This window comes from Cricetulus griseus, chromosome 2 (assembly GCF_003668045.3).
Source record: "Cricetulus griseus strain 17A/GY chromosome 2, alternate assembly CriGri-PICRH-1.0, whole genome shotgun sequence".
Lineage (NCBI taxonomy): Eukaryota > Metazoa > Chordata > Mammalia > Rodentia > Cricetidae > Cricetulus > Cricetulus griseus.
The window spans coordinates 247,139,461-247,153,336 of NC_048595.1; the positions used below are offsets into that span (position 1 = coordinate 247,139,461).

Sequence of the window (13,876 nt, forward strand, 5' to 3'; positions counted from 1 at the left end):
ATGGGCTCTAAAAAAACAGTTCATGCACCAGGGATAAATCCTAGTCCCACTGACAAGGAACCCCACAAACAGACCCAGCTATACAACTGTCATCCACATTCAGAGGGTCTAATTTAGTCCCATGCAGGTTCTCCAACTGTCAGTTTGGAGTCCATGAGTCCCACTGGTTTGTGTCACCTCTCTCTGTTGTTTTCTGTATCATGATCCTGACCCCTCCCCCACACCCCCACATACACCCCACCTCAAGTGCTCATATAATTCTTCCTCCCAATTTTCAGCTGGGGCTTGGCCCACTGCTTGCCTTTGGATCTCTGCATCTGCTTCATCAGCTACTGGATGAAGGTTTTATGACTACAATAGGGTAGTCACCAGTCTGATTACAGGTCAGGGCCAGTTCTGGCACCCTCTCCACTATTGCTAGGAGTCTTGGCTGGGGTCATCCTTGTGGATTCCTGGGTGTTTCCCTAGCACCAGGTTTCTCCCTAATCCCATAATGATGCCCTCTATGAAGATATCTCTGTCATTACTCTCCCCTCCACTCCTCCCCCAACTCAACCATCCTGTTCCCTCATGTTCTCATTCCCCTTCCCCTTCTCTCCCCAATGCTACCCATCCCCAGGTTACCCTTGAGATCTTATCTATTTCTCCTTACCAGGGCAATCTCACGCATGTCCCTCTTAGGGTCCTTCTTGTTACCTAGCTTCTCTGGTACTGTTGGTTGTAGTCTAGCTATTCTTTGCTTACTATGCACTTATGAGTGACTACTTATCCTGTTTGTCTTTCTGGGTTTGTGTTATCTCAAGAGAATTTTTTTCTAGTTCCATCCATTTGTTTGCACGCAGCCTCACTGAGTAATACTTCATCGTATAATTGTACCATATTTTCTTTATTCATTCTTCAGTTTAGGGGCATCTAGGTTGTTCCCAGGTTCTAGCTATTACAAATAATGCTGCTATGAACATTGTTGGGCAAGTGTCCTTGTGGCTTGATTGAGCATCCTTTGAGTATATGCCTAAGAGTGGTATATCTGGGTTTTGGGGTAGATTGATTCCCACTTTTCTGGGAAACTGCTACACTGATTTCCAAAGTGGTTGAGAAGTTTGCATTCCTTTCAGCAGTGGAGGACTATTCCCCTTACTCCACATCCTCTCCAACATAAGCTGTCATACTGATTGATTTTTTGAGCTAAGAAAACAGAACGGAAGTCTGAGGAGTGTGTCTTAGGATCTATTCTTGCAGCTATAGGACAAAGACTGCTCCAGTTTCTCCTCATCTGATTGCCTGACCATCTAGATGGGTGGTATATTGCCTGTGTGGTTATTGCTGGAGGATTGCCAAGCATGCTTAACACTGGGCATCACTCCCCACCACTGGGCATCACCTGAAGTATAAGCAGTTCACAGGTGTCCTGTTGCCTGCAGATCAGAACTACACCTTGAAAGCATTTGACCTGTTTTCTTGCAGTGATTTTCTGCCTTCAGTGTCTGTATGGTTTATTGCTACTTGCATGTATGCAGCTTCAGTATAATAGTGTAGTAGGTTAAATATCTTCTGAAGACCCTGAGAAGAGTGATTCCCACACACTAGAATCTTTTTAAAGGCAGCCTATCTAGCTTAGGTTCCAGAAAGAAGTTAGGAATGTTTCTGTACTTTATACATGTCATTAAAATAGGCCCTTAGTTATTATGGTGTCTCTCACTTTCCCTCACTGCTGTTTAAATCCTACCAATCAAATTAAGGCTTTCTCTCCTCCTCTATGCCACCCACCAGACTCATTATCTCTCTCCTTGTCAGTTTAAAACTCCATTTTGCTCCACTCCCTTTGTTTTATATGGCTTTTAAAATTGGTCTATGAATCAGTCTCATTTTAGTAGTTTTTAAGGTTTTTGTAGTTGTACCAACAGAGCTAAGATATGTTTTTCTTTCAATATTATAATTTCTTAAACTTTCTGTCACATAAAACTCAGTTATTGTTTGCCATAGGCTAATTTCATTCTTCTGAAAGAGTTCTGGCTTTGTGTGTTATTCCCTTCTTGTTTTGATTGACTTAACTTCATGCCTGTGAATATTGTTAATAACACCATTTCCTTTTACTTTAAATTCATTTATTTCTAAGATTAAGAGTTAGGATTTGTTCCACATGAGAAAGATATCAGCATAGTGTGAATACCCTAATTTAATCATAATAACAGCTGGTTTACCTTCATAATTTTACCAAGATTCTTTTTAGTTTTTTGAGACATAACCCTCACTGTTTTGGAACTCACAATGTAGACCAGGATGGCCTCAAACTCATAGAGATTTGCCTGCTTTGGATTCCCAGTACTGGGATTAAAGGAGTGTGTGCCACCATGCCCATCTTCCAAGATTCTTAAAGTCTTGTCTGTCTGTCTGTCTGTCTGTCTGTCTGTCTGTCTGTCTGTCTGTCTGTCTGTATCTGTCTATCTAATGTGCACTGGTGTTTTGTCTGTATATACTCTGTGTGAGGGTGTCTGATCCTCCTGAACTGGAGTACAAACAGTTGTGAGCTGTCATGTGCATGGTGGAACTTGAACTCAGTCCTCTGGAAGAGCAGCAGTGCTCTTAAAAGCTGAGCCATCTCTCCAGATGCCAATTCTTAAAGTCTTAATTCTATATTTTGTTGATTTATGACACATGAGTATATTAAATATTTATTTTGGTACTTTGGAAAGAAGGAAATGTACTGTGGGATTTTAGTGTATTCATCTTAAATGGTTTCTTTAAGAAGTCAATGCAAATCTGGAAATTGGTTGTAGAATGGCTTCTTTGCTGCTGCTCATGGGTTTGAACTTTGAATGGTCCTTTTGTTAACTTTCAACTCCAACATCATGAATTACATTTTATGCAACCATATTTAAGTTATTTAATCCTTGTAGCTAAAGATACTACTTTCCTTGTCAATTTGACTTTCAGAATGAAATTGAAAGAGCTCATAATCTTCCTATTCCTAAATTCAACTAGTTATGCATAAACTAGTTATTCTATGTACCTTGTGAAAACCTTTCCCTACCAGAATAATAACTTAGTTCTAATGAAGTAAAACTAGCAATACTATGGATATTATTTAATTCTTAAACCATTATGATATTTTTATACTATCATATAATATGATAGTGTAAAAATATCATATATATATATATATATATATATATATATATATATATGATTTTTTTTTCTTCTTCTTCTTCCCAAGACAGAGTCTCACCCCTAAGATCTGGCTAGCTTCAGGCTTGTGGTAATTCTCCTGCCTTCTTCTTCCTGAGGGTCAATGTACACCGCCACACCATGCTCATAAGTGGTTGTGGTCAAACAGTTGACTGTTCACTATGTTTGGATCTGTGATGTAATGGGATAAGTTTAGTTTCCCTGTTACCTGTTCAGTTACAGTTAATTACCTAGTTTACCTAAAACTTACTTTTCCTCCATATGTACATAATGCTATGGATTTCATATGCAAATATGTATTTGCTATGAGGGCACAGGTTGTACTTCTCATGTGATTCTAAACTGAAGCCCATGGGAATCATTTAAGTTTGGCAAGGAGCAGACTCACCATGGTAGTATGAAAGCATGTTTTGCAAATACAGTTGTGTGAGTGCAGTGATGTACTTTGACTGTGTGCAAGATTGGATTGTTGGTGCTGAAATGTAAAAGGTTCTGCTTGTGGGTTGCAGGAAGACAAATGGTGCATCTCTGGAAGTGAAGGAAAATAGTATTTTAATTCAGTGTCACAGGGATATAAATAGAAAACTAGTCATCTTTTATTTTTGGCTTAGACAAGTGCCTATAAAATATAGCCCAGATGGGGAAGCCATGATAGTAAAGATACAGAAATGATGTTTTGCTGATCAATTTTCTCCTACCCATTACTTTTTATTTTTATTCAAAATCTTTTATGCTGAAAGTTGCTTGTTTATGTACCCATGGGCAGATTTCCTTCTTTCCTTCCTTCCTTCCTTTCTTCTTTTCTTTTTGGGTGTGGTGTGTCCAGATATTGAATTATTTCAGTAAACATTTTATTTTTGTAAACTTTGGTTTCATTCACCTCTGTTAATCACCATTTTTATTTTTTCTTTGTTGCTAAACTCCAATCTAACATAAATTAGGGTACACTTTTGGTTGTATGTCTTATTTCATGTTTACTTCTGAATGTATCTTGTTTTATTGTTGTGGTTACTGGTTTCTTTTTTATTGCTGTCTGTTGTTTTGGTTTAGAGAGAGAGTATTAGTATATTAGCCTGGCTGGTGTGGAACTCACTGTGTAGACAATTCTGGCCTGAAACTCACTGTGCAGACAATGCAGGCTCAGAACTCAGTATGTAGACAAGGATGGCCTGGAACTCATGGAGATTATCCTGCCTATGCCTTGAAAGTCCTGAGTTTAAAGGCTGACTTTTAAGTCTGTTTTTTGTTTTGTTTTGTTTTGTTTTTTGTTTTTGTTTTTTGTTTTTTGAGTCCATCTTTTGAAGACAATTAGCATGCCTTGTTTTGCTCTGCCTGCCTGTTTTTCTACTGAAGCTAGAAAAGCCTCTGAAGAGATCAGAACTGTAATACAGTTTGTTCAGTGGTCCCTAACCAGGCAGCATCAGCATCCTTTTGCCTTGCACTGGAGTGAGAAAGGAACCCAGAAAGATGAAATGATTGAGGCGTGGTTCTGTAGGAGTGATGTCTCAGATCAGTGAAAGGCATTCCTCATCTACTCCAGCCTCAATGCCTCCCACAGCAGCTGTTCTCCTTACCTGCTGGCTCTGAGGTACTTCCTATGATGAGTCAGTCCTCAGAGAAGGTCAGGAAATGAAAGAACAAGGGTGATGCCATGGAAATTGTATATGATTTCTTTCAGTTCTCCCAGTGGTCCCACTGAAGAAAGCACTAGCATTTGAATGAAAGTCAGTTACTCAGAGTTCAGACTCTGGTATTTCAAGCTGTTGGGCATTTGTGTCTGTCTTTCTAGCGTGTGTGCGTGCGTGCGTGTGCGCCTGTGTGCCTGTGTGCGTGTGCGTGTGCGTGTGCGTGTGTGTGTGTGTGTGTGTGTGCTTGTGAGTGGGTGTGTGTATGTGCATGTGCCTGTATGTTTGTAAGTCTGATAAATAAACACAATTATCTTTGGTAATTTCAGGATCTGATACAAAACCCTTGGCAGAAAGCAGTAGATATGTTTCCTCAAAGGTGTGTTTATGGTAAAGGAGAATGACTATGCAGTGAACCTAAAGGTTTGAATTTTCATAGATATTATTCACTTTTAGTCTTGGGTTATTTTTTTTTTCAGAGGTGAACAACTCATCTAGAACACTGTTCATCACATTGAGATTAAAAAATCATGTGTGTTTGATCTATGTCAACTTGAACTGATATCTATTAAAATGTAAGAATCCATGGGCAAGTTTTTAAAAGTGCAAGATTTTGGGAAGACACATTTAAATCACTAACTACTAAGTGTTATTATGAACTTGAAATACATGAGTATTAGCTCTAAAAATGATCACTGCTAAAACTTTCACTTGGGATTTCTTGAGCCTTTGTTGATGCTGTCAGGGATAGCCAATTCTCTGGCTCATCTGAAGCCCAGAAATACATTGGGCTTGCATGTTTATTATCATGTGAGGTCTTTTGAAAGACTTTTCTCTGGGTCTTTCCTTTATATCGTCTACTTTGTAGGTAAATCCTCTTAGGCCTTCCACCCCCCAGGAATCCTTCATTTTTATTGTTTCCTGAACTTAGCCAAGTGCTTTGCATTTTATTGTTTTAATAAGTGGTGAATTGTTTATTAGACAAAATTAGATGATTCTGTGCATAGCTTTTGCATTCTACAATAAATTCGAATCATTATTATATTATATTAGATAGATGCATGCATAGATAAAACAGTTGATAGATGGATGCCTATGCAGTGCTGTGTATAAAGACAAAATTTTTCAAAGCCAGATACTGTTTGCTACTGGGTGGTGCATCCTATATCCATGCACTAGAGTGTTAATTTTATTGTTCCTGAAGCCCTAATTATCCCCTTCAGACCATGAAATATTGATGGGAAGTATGATAGACTAGTCTTTCCAAGAAAAAGTGCATCTTAAATACATTTAAGGGAAAATCACTGATTTTGAATGTTTTATGCATGGAGTCATGAGGTGAGAAGGATGCCTAACAACAGAAACAGGAAAAGGTTGAGATGAAGAATGGATGGGATGGCTTAATAGTTAAGAGCACTTGCTGCATTTGCAAAGGACTAGGTTTCAGTTCATCCTGCATATCCTGGCTCACATCTGTCTGCAGCTCTGATTTCAGGAGATAGGCCAGTGTCTTCTAGTCTCTACAGCCACAAGGCACACATGTGGTACAAATACATACATGCAGTCAAAACTCATACACATAAACCAAAAATTAATCTTTAAAAAATGGATTTGGATTTGATTATATGCCTTAAATACTTTCCCTGTTCAGTTGGCATATAATTAGAATCCCTTAATTACTCTCAAGCAGCTTACAGCCTAGGAATTTAGCAGTTTTTCCTAATTCTGTTGTCAATTCAGGTATACAGTCTCCTTTAGACAGAGATTGTCAAAAATTCATTGCTTTCAGAGAACCTCAAGGCCTTTTGTTGAACTGTTTTTATACCTTGGATTCTTAGAAGGAAACTATTACAAGAAAGAGCCAGCAGGCAAACTGCCCATACATGCCTTAGCCCCCTCCTGTCTTCTGCTACTTTCTGCTAATCTTTAGTTGATGAGAACACAACTCCAAGTTGATCCTGGGTCTGTAGCACCTACAGTGGGTGATCGAGGCTGATGATAGTCGCCTAGACTATTGACATCACCTGTCTTTCTACCTTGGCTCATTTTTACGTAAACGCAACATTTACATTTTAGGGAAGGGGAAATTGCTCAGTGGGTAAAAGTTCTTGCACCAAGCCTGACACTGTGAGTTCCACTTCTTTTCTGTTATTGAAAAACTACCCCCCCCATAATGTATGCTGACTACAGTTTCCCTTCCTTCTCTTCATTCCCATCTTCCCTCCTATCTGGATCATTCCTCTTTCTGTCTCTCATTAGAGAACAAACTGGTTCTAAGGGATAATATAATATAATATAATATAATATAATATAATATAATATAATATGAAAACAAAAACAAAGCATTGAAATTGGCTAGAACAAATAAACAGATAGAAGAGCCCAAGACACAGGAAACAGACCCACTCATTTGAACACTTAGGAATTCCATAAAGACACTAGTGTGGAAGTCATGTTATTTTTGCTAAATACCTGTGGGGTAAAAAGAAAGAAGTGAATAAAATAAAATAAAAATAAAAATGATGAGATAAAATTTAAGGGGGAAAACAAAAAAGAAAAGGTCCAACCAGACATTGTGAGACAAGGGACCATCAAAGATGTTGTTGAGTTCATTTTCTGTTGACCGTCTACTGCTAGGCTTATTCGCTTTCCCAGTGATACTACCTTGGAGGAAACTAAATTTATGATTTCCATTTTTAAGAAAAGGGGAGGTCTGAAAATTCTGAACACACAGACACAGCAGTGAATATATACATAATATTAAATATAAAATAATTTAATATAACACAAACTGAATATATATACTATTCAATATATTATATGTAACATAACACGTATAATTCCTCCCTCCTTTGGTATTTCAAGACAGGATTTCTTGTGTAGCCTTGGCTGTTCTGAAACTGGCTTCATAAACCAGACTGGCCTTGAACTCACAGAGATCTGCCTGCTTCTGCCTCTCAAGTGCTGGGATGAAAGGCTTGTGCCAGCACTGCCCAGCATGACAATCTTTTCTCTCTTTTTAAAGTAAACATGCTTGAAGAGAAATTAGACTCTAGAATTTTTAGTTTTCATTTAAGATACTCGGTAGAAGATCTTTTGGGACCTATCAGCAGGAATTGATGCCTTACAGTGTTATTTAACTATTCAAGGGAAGTAATTATGTTTTCATGATTTCTAAATTAGTGTGGTAAAATTATCTCTAGCTTTCTCAAGGGAACATCCATTTATTATGTCAACAAAATTTTATGCTAGGTAAAATGAGCTGAGCACCCAATCCTATTTTTTCCTAGGAAGCAAAACAGTTAACTGGAACCCACTGATATTAAGTAGTTTCTTTCTTTCTCTCACATATTATAACTGTTTCTGTCCATGACTGTCAACAACATTCCTTGTGGCTCTGCCATGATGTGCAGAGCTGACTCATCACTGCCACAGTGACCTTGTATTTTAGTAAAGGGCATGAACGCCAAAAAATTTACTTTTACATGGATTGGGAAGGTGACTTGGTGGGTAAGAGCACTTGTTGAACTAGTGAGGACCTGTGTTTGAATCTTCAGCACCCTTACACTCAGCTTGGCCACACACACATGCGCCTATAACTCCAGTGGTGTGTGGGGTGGAGACAGGAGGATGACTAGGATTTGCTGAGAACCAGGTAGCTTTGTCTAAGTGAGTTTTAAATACTCTTACCTTGGTCCTCACTTCCCATGTACACCTTCCACTTCCTCCCTACAGTTCTGTGATAATGTTCACATTCACAAGAATAACCCCAGTTCCGGGAAGATGAAACAGGGTGGTTGTAAGTTTGAGGTCATTCTGGGCCATATAACTACTTTGAGGTGAGTCTAGGCCTCTTGGTAAAACTATGCATTTCTCAGATGAAAACAGCCAAAATACAGATGTTCATATATTGAAGCTCACATAAGGAAGAGAAGTCGGCAACATGACAATGATTATATTGTTTCTACAATGGTGCAAGACAAATATACATGCATGGATGATTGGCCTTTTATGATCTCATTTGTGATGAGAGATACAAGAAATATGTACTCTGCTGAAAATCTCTGTGCTTGGAGCTGCAGTCTTAGTGACATTTGTGTGGATTACAGATGACTGTCTTAGTCATTATTGAAGTCTGCTCCCATTATAAATGAAGGCAAGTTTCTAATTACTATGAATTTTTTTTTTTTTACAGTAACTCAGGTTATTGCTTCACAGTTGAAATCACAAACCCATAGATTTTAAAAAGGTTTGTGGGAATGAAATACCAGATTGTTTTATGTTCTTTGGAAATTGGCTGTGTACTTTGTGTTTTGAAGAGAGGAAGACAGGAATAGAAGATTTGATTTTCAAGCATTTGTCTTTAATGGATGCTTTCCCGCCATGATGGCTGTGATGGCACTTTCCATAGAGGAGTCTCGGTGGGCTAGGATCTGTGCCGTTTCATATTCATTCTCTGAGTTAATCCTTCCCAAAGCTCTGAGGTGGATATTAATAGTTCCTGTTTTAGGAGAGGGAACTGGTATAAATTGTATGTGAGCTAAAGCTATACAAGTTAATTTATATAAGTTTTGACATGATTTGAAATGATAATTAAAGAATATGAACTCAATACATGTCTGACTTGGGAATTTGGGCATTTACCACTAGGTTATACTGAAAGAAAATTAAAAGTAAATGTTTTTCTCATCTTCCATGGCATTTCATACATCAGTTCATCATTTTACTTGGAGAATTCACTCTTCCCAGGGATCTTGTTTTATAAGCAAGATCAGAAGTGTCCAGGTGAAGCTACATAACCCCAGAGTTAAGTCATTTCTTGAGTGACACAGGATAGCAGACCATCGCCTGGAGACAAACTTGGTGACCCCAAGTTCAGCGCTCATGATGCGAGATGTTTCCTCCTCTGAATCAATTCCATTTGCTAGCGGAGAAAGTTGTCCTTGTTCTGTAGGGAATACCACTTTTTGCTTTTCCACTTTAATTCAACTTCATTTATTTAGTTAATAATGCAGGAATGTTGCTGGACTAGCAGAAATTTGATTACACCCATCACCTTCAGTATCTCAGGTAATGGGGTGGAGTAGAAAGAAACAGCACACAAGGCAGAATCCTTGTGCCCCGTTCCCAGGGAGCCTCCACAGACAAGTTAACATTGACATCTGGTGTGCCTTCTATTGCTGTCTTCTTCCCAGAAGCCCAGGTCAAGCACTCGACACCCAGCATCAGCATTGACCTGAAGATTAGCCTCAGCAAGCTTCGTAATTAAACTGCTGGGATTCGTTTCCCCTGACTGGACAGAAGAGCCCTCACAAGGTGAGGGCTCTGTGAAGGGATAGCGCTGAGTCCGACTTCAGCAGTAAAGGAATCCAAGCTCAGAAATTTCTCCAAGCTTCTGTTAATGAGGCAAAGACAGCACTTAACAGAGAAAATGAGGTCACTAGAAAGAAAACTTACCCTTTCCCCACCTCATAATGAAGAGCCAATCATTTTGCCCTCATTTACATCCAGGCCTAAATTTATTGTCGTGAATAAACCTCAATTTAAATGAACAAATAAGTTTTCCTCAAGGGTGTAGTAATGTTGCTTAAACTCAAGCTTATGGGGAATTAGAGAAGTTGGAGAATTCTAAAGTTAACACTGAGATATGTCAAGAAGTACTTGAATACTTGAATCAGTCCCGACAAGAACAAACTGAAATAGCCACATGATTAGCTGTTCAGGGACATGTGCTTTATTTACTAAAATGTGTTTTTTTTTTAACAGTATTATTACTTTTTCCTTGGATACTTACTTTCTTTGAAACATTACTCAAGCCACTGAAACTTATTCTCATAGGGTCTATTTTCCCAGCCATCACATATAGATGCTACAATGATAGTCAACACCAATAGCATTTTCCATACACCACTATTAAAAATTGACCATGTAATCAACATTATACATCTATAACATGCATAATCTGAGTATGGGAGTCTCTAATTTCTGTGAATTCCTGGAGATCTCTGGGTCTAGTATAGGCTTTTTTCATCCTGAAGTAGTCTTCTCCCATCAATACCTCTGTTGAATGTTATTTAAGTTTTTACATTCTGATCTCTAGTTTGCACCAAGCCCTTGTTCAGATCATTCAAAAATGGTGGTGATTACATTCATACTAAATACATGTTTGGCGGTAACATTCGTTCTTCATATTGAGGAAATAAGCATGTGCATCTGAGGGTACGCTCCATCTTCCTCTTCACTTTTGTGTTCACAAATCAGCTGTCTTTCTCTCCTGAAGTGTTTGGTTTTTGCTCCTCTAAGACAACTTTCTCGTTTCAATTTCACTTATTCCAGTAAAATCTGTAAACATGAAGGATAAACTGGGAATAGGAAAGAGTGACCAGGAGAGTTTGTGGTGGGACTGGATGAAATAAAGAGGAAGCCCCTGCCCCTACTTACTTTTCCCTGTTTTTGTTGACTTTCAGCAGATGTAGCAATATGGTGAAAGAATGGGAATGGTTTAATGTTAAAATCTCTGCCATTCTTCTCCATAATATCTTATCAGTGTACTAATTCAAATAACACTGATTTTTTAAAGCAGTTTAAGTATATTTAAAATTTTAGATTTTCAACTGAAATGAAATATAAACCCTAAATTCTATTTAAGTGATGTCCTCTGGACCTGTTGGCTTCTTCACATCATTATTTGCTGACCTTAATTGAAGTCTCCCGAAGGCTGCATGGCCTGGTGCATTCTTGCTTCATCAGTCTCTCTCTGCCTGTTCTCAACACTTTTTTTTTTTTTAATGAAGTCATGAAAAATTATCCAGCTAGCCTATGTTATTGCAGGATTAATAATTTTTGATTATTTTAACTTTTGAGATAATAATATAATTACATCATTTTCCCTTCCTTTTCCTTCTTCTAAACCCTCTCATATGCCCATCCTTTCAAATTTTGCTTTCTTTGTCAAACTTTGTCAGACTTTGCAAATTTATGACCTCTTTTTTCATTAACTGTTTTCATGTAGATATATTAATATGCATATACTTATATTCTTAAATATAAGCTATTTAGTTTGTATAGTGTTATTGCATGTATATTCAGACATGGCTATGTGGTATTGGATAACCTATTTGTGTGATCTTCCCTGGGGAAGACTATTTCTCCTGCGTTCACCATTCCTTAGTTGCCTATAATTGTTTGTGGTCTCATTGTTTTTCCTTCCTCCACACTGTAATGTCTGTTTTTGTTGCCTTTGTTCAGCACATACATAGGCAGTATTTAGGGGTGTAGCTTCTGACTGTCTCAAACTCCCTGATCCTTTGGCTCTTACAATCTTTCTGTCCCTGCCATGAAACTTTAGTTCCTGCCTGCCTATCTATCTATCTATCTATCTATCTATCTATCTATCTATCTATCTATCTATCTATCTCATGTAGAAACAAGAGTACACATGCATGACAGTTTCTGACACTGCCTTTTATAAGGTTAGTATTCAATGAATGCTATCCATGTCTCATCAGAGACACTTCTCTTCCTCCTGTTCAGTACGAATGATCTGGAAGATAGAGAACTACCAATGGCTAATACCAACAGATACTTCTAAATTTCATTTTCACTGGATGTTCTTTTGCACTAGAAGTTATTTCCTACAGTCTTTTATTTTAAAATCCAGCCTCCCAAGTCTGCAAGTTGTTATTTAGCTTTTACACAACTTCTTCAGAAGCTGTAGTTTTCACTGGCACACACAATGTTTACATTACCAGAAGCACAGGATTCATAACTATCCATTACAAAGGAGCAACATAGCTGGAGAGCAGCAGATGGTATCGAAAAGCATCTTTGCTCTCAAGTTTGTGTCTATTAGATGCACAGATACCTGCTGTGTTCTGGTTATTGTAACTCACCTGACCTTTGCTACTCAGTGTTGTGCCAGTGTTGACCTGGCTGAACCCCCTGGGCACTTCTCTTTCTCCCTAGCCAGGACTTCATTCTGCTTTATTGAATTTACATCTGCTGGCTTTCTTGTCAATCTTGGCTTCCATCCTAGTGGCTTTCTCCTCTTCCCTTATCTCATGCTGCCCTCTTACCATCCATTTAACTCCTAAGTTGACAGCTCACTTCCTTCCACTTTTGTTCCTTCCCTTGAGACTCACCCAGCTTTCCTCAGAGCTGCCCAGTTATGTCTCAGCATTCCCCCCTTGCAGGTGTCACAGGGAAATCAAATTTGATAGTAGTGGTCTCGTTCTTCAAGTATGCATATTGGTCTTTATTACTGTTATGACTGCTTCCTGATCAGTCCTTCAGCTGGTAGCCTGTGCTAGAAATCATTGATGTTTTCTGTATTTCTCCATACCTACTGAGTCAGCGTCATCTGCCCTGTCTGTTTCAACATGAGCATTATTTTCCCCTTTGGATTCTCACTGAAGTTCTGTCATGGCTACTAGAAGACTGTCTGTCTGTTCCTTCTGGATTGTTTCTCACCTAATAGTCCTTCTTTTAGCCTCATTTTATATTATATGGTTACTTTAAACAGAAGTTCCCTTCACGTTTCTTCAAGTGCTTTGCAAAGAACTCTGCAAATTATCTATTTATCTCCACAGATAAAGGAATCAAATAGGAAATTGAATTGCTGAATGCTAAATCTGTTTTCTCTTAGAAAATTGCTGTACAACACATTAGTTTAAAAGAAAATACTTCATGTAGTTTTGTTATATATGATATATATATACATATATATATGTATATATATATCATATATATATAAATTTGTTTCAATAAAACTCTATGATAGGGCCCTGTATTTGGTCATGGCCTCCTTTTCTTCTTTTTTTTCTGAGAATTGATCATTTGGGACTGTTAGCAGAGTATCTTCCTGATTTAACTGGTAAGTTATTAGGAAATCTCACAAAACTCCTTAGTATTGGCCTAAGCATAGTGCAACTATACTAACTTAGTCATTTAGCTAGTATATAAACTTTACTTTGATTATATGCAGAAGGTTTAAGAAGTCAGAGTACAAGATGGATTGCGGTAATGCACTTCTTTAGTCCCAGCACTCAGGGGGCAGAGGCAGGAGG

The 13,876-nt window shown here is 38.1% G+C and overlaps 1 protein-coding gene across 2 annotated transcripts in view; it reads left to right on the forward strand.

Moving 5' to 3' along the window:
• LOC100763249 (receptor-type tyrosine-protein phosphatase kappa) overlaps window positions 1–13,876 on the forward strand; it is a 530,034-nt gene that overhangs the window by 260,740 nt on the left and 255,418 nt on the right. The gene's annotated exons all lie outside the window — the stretch shown is intronic.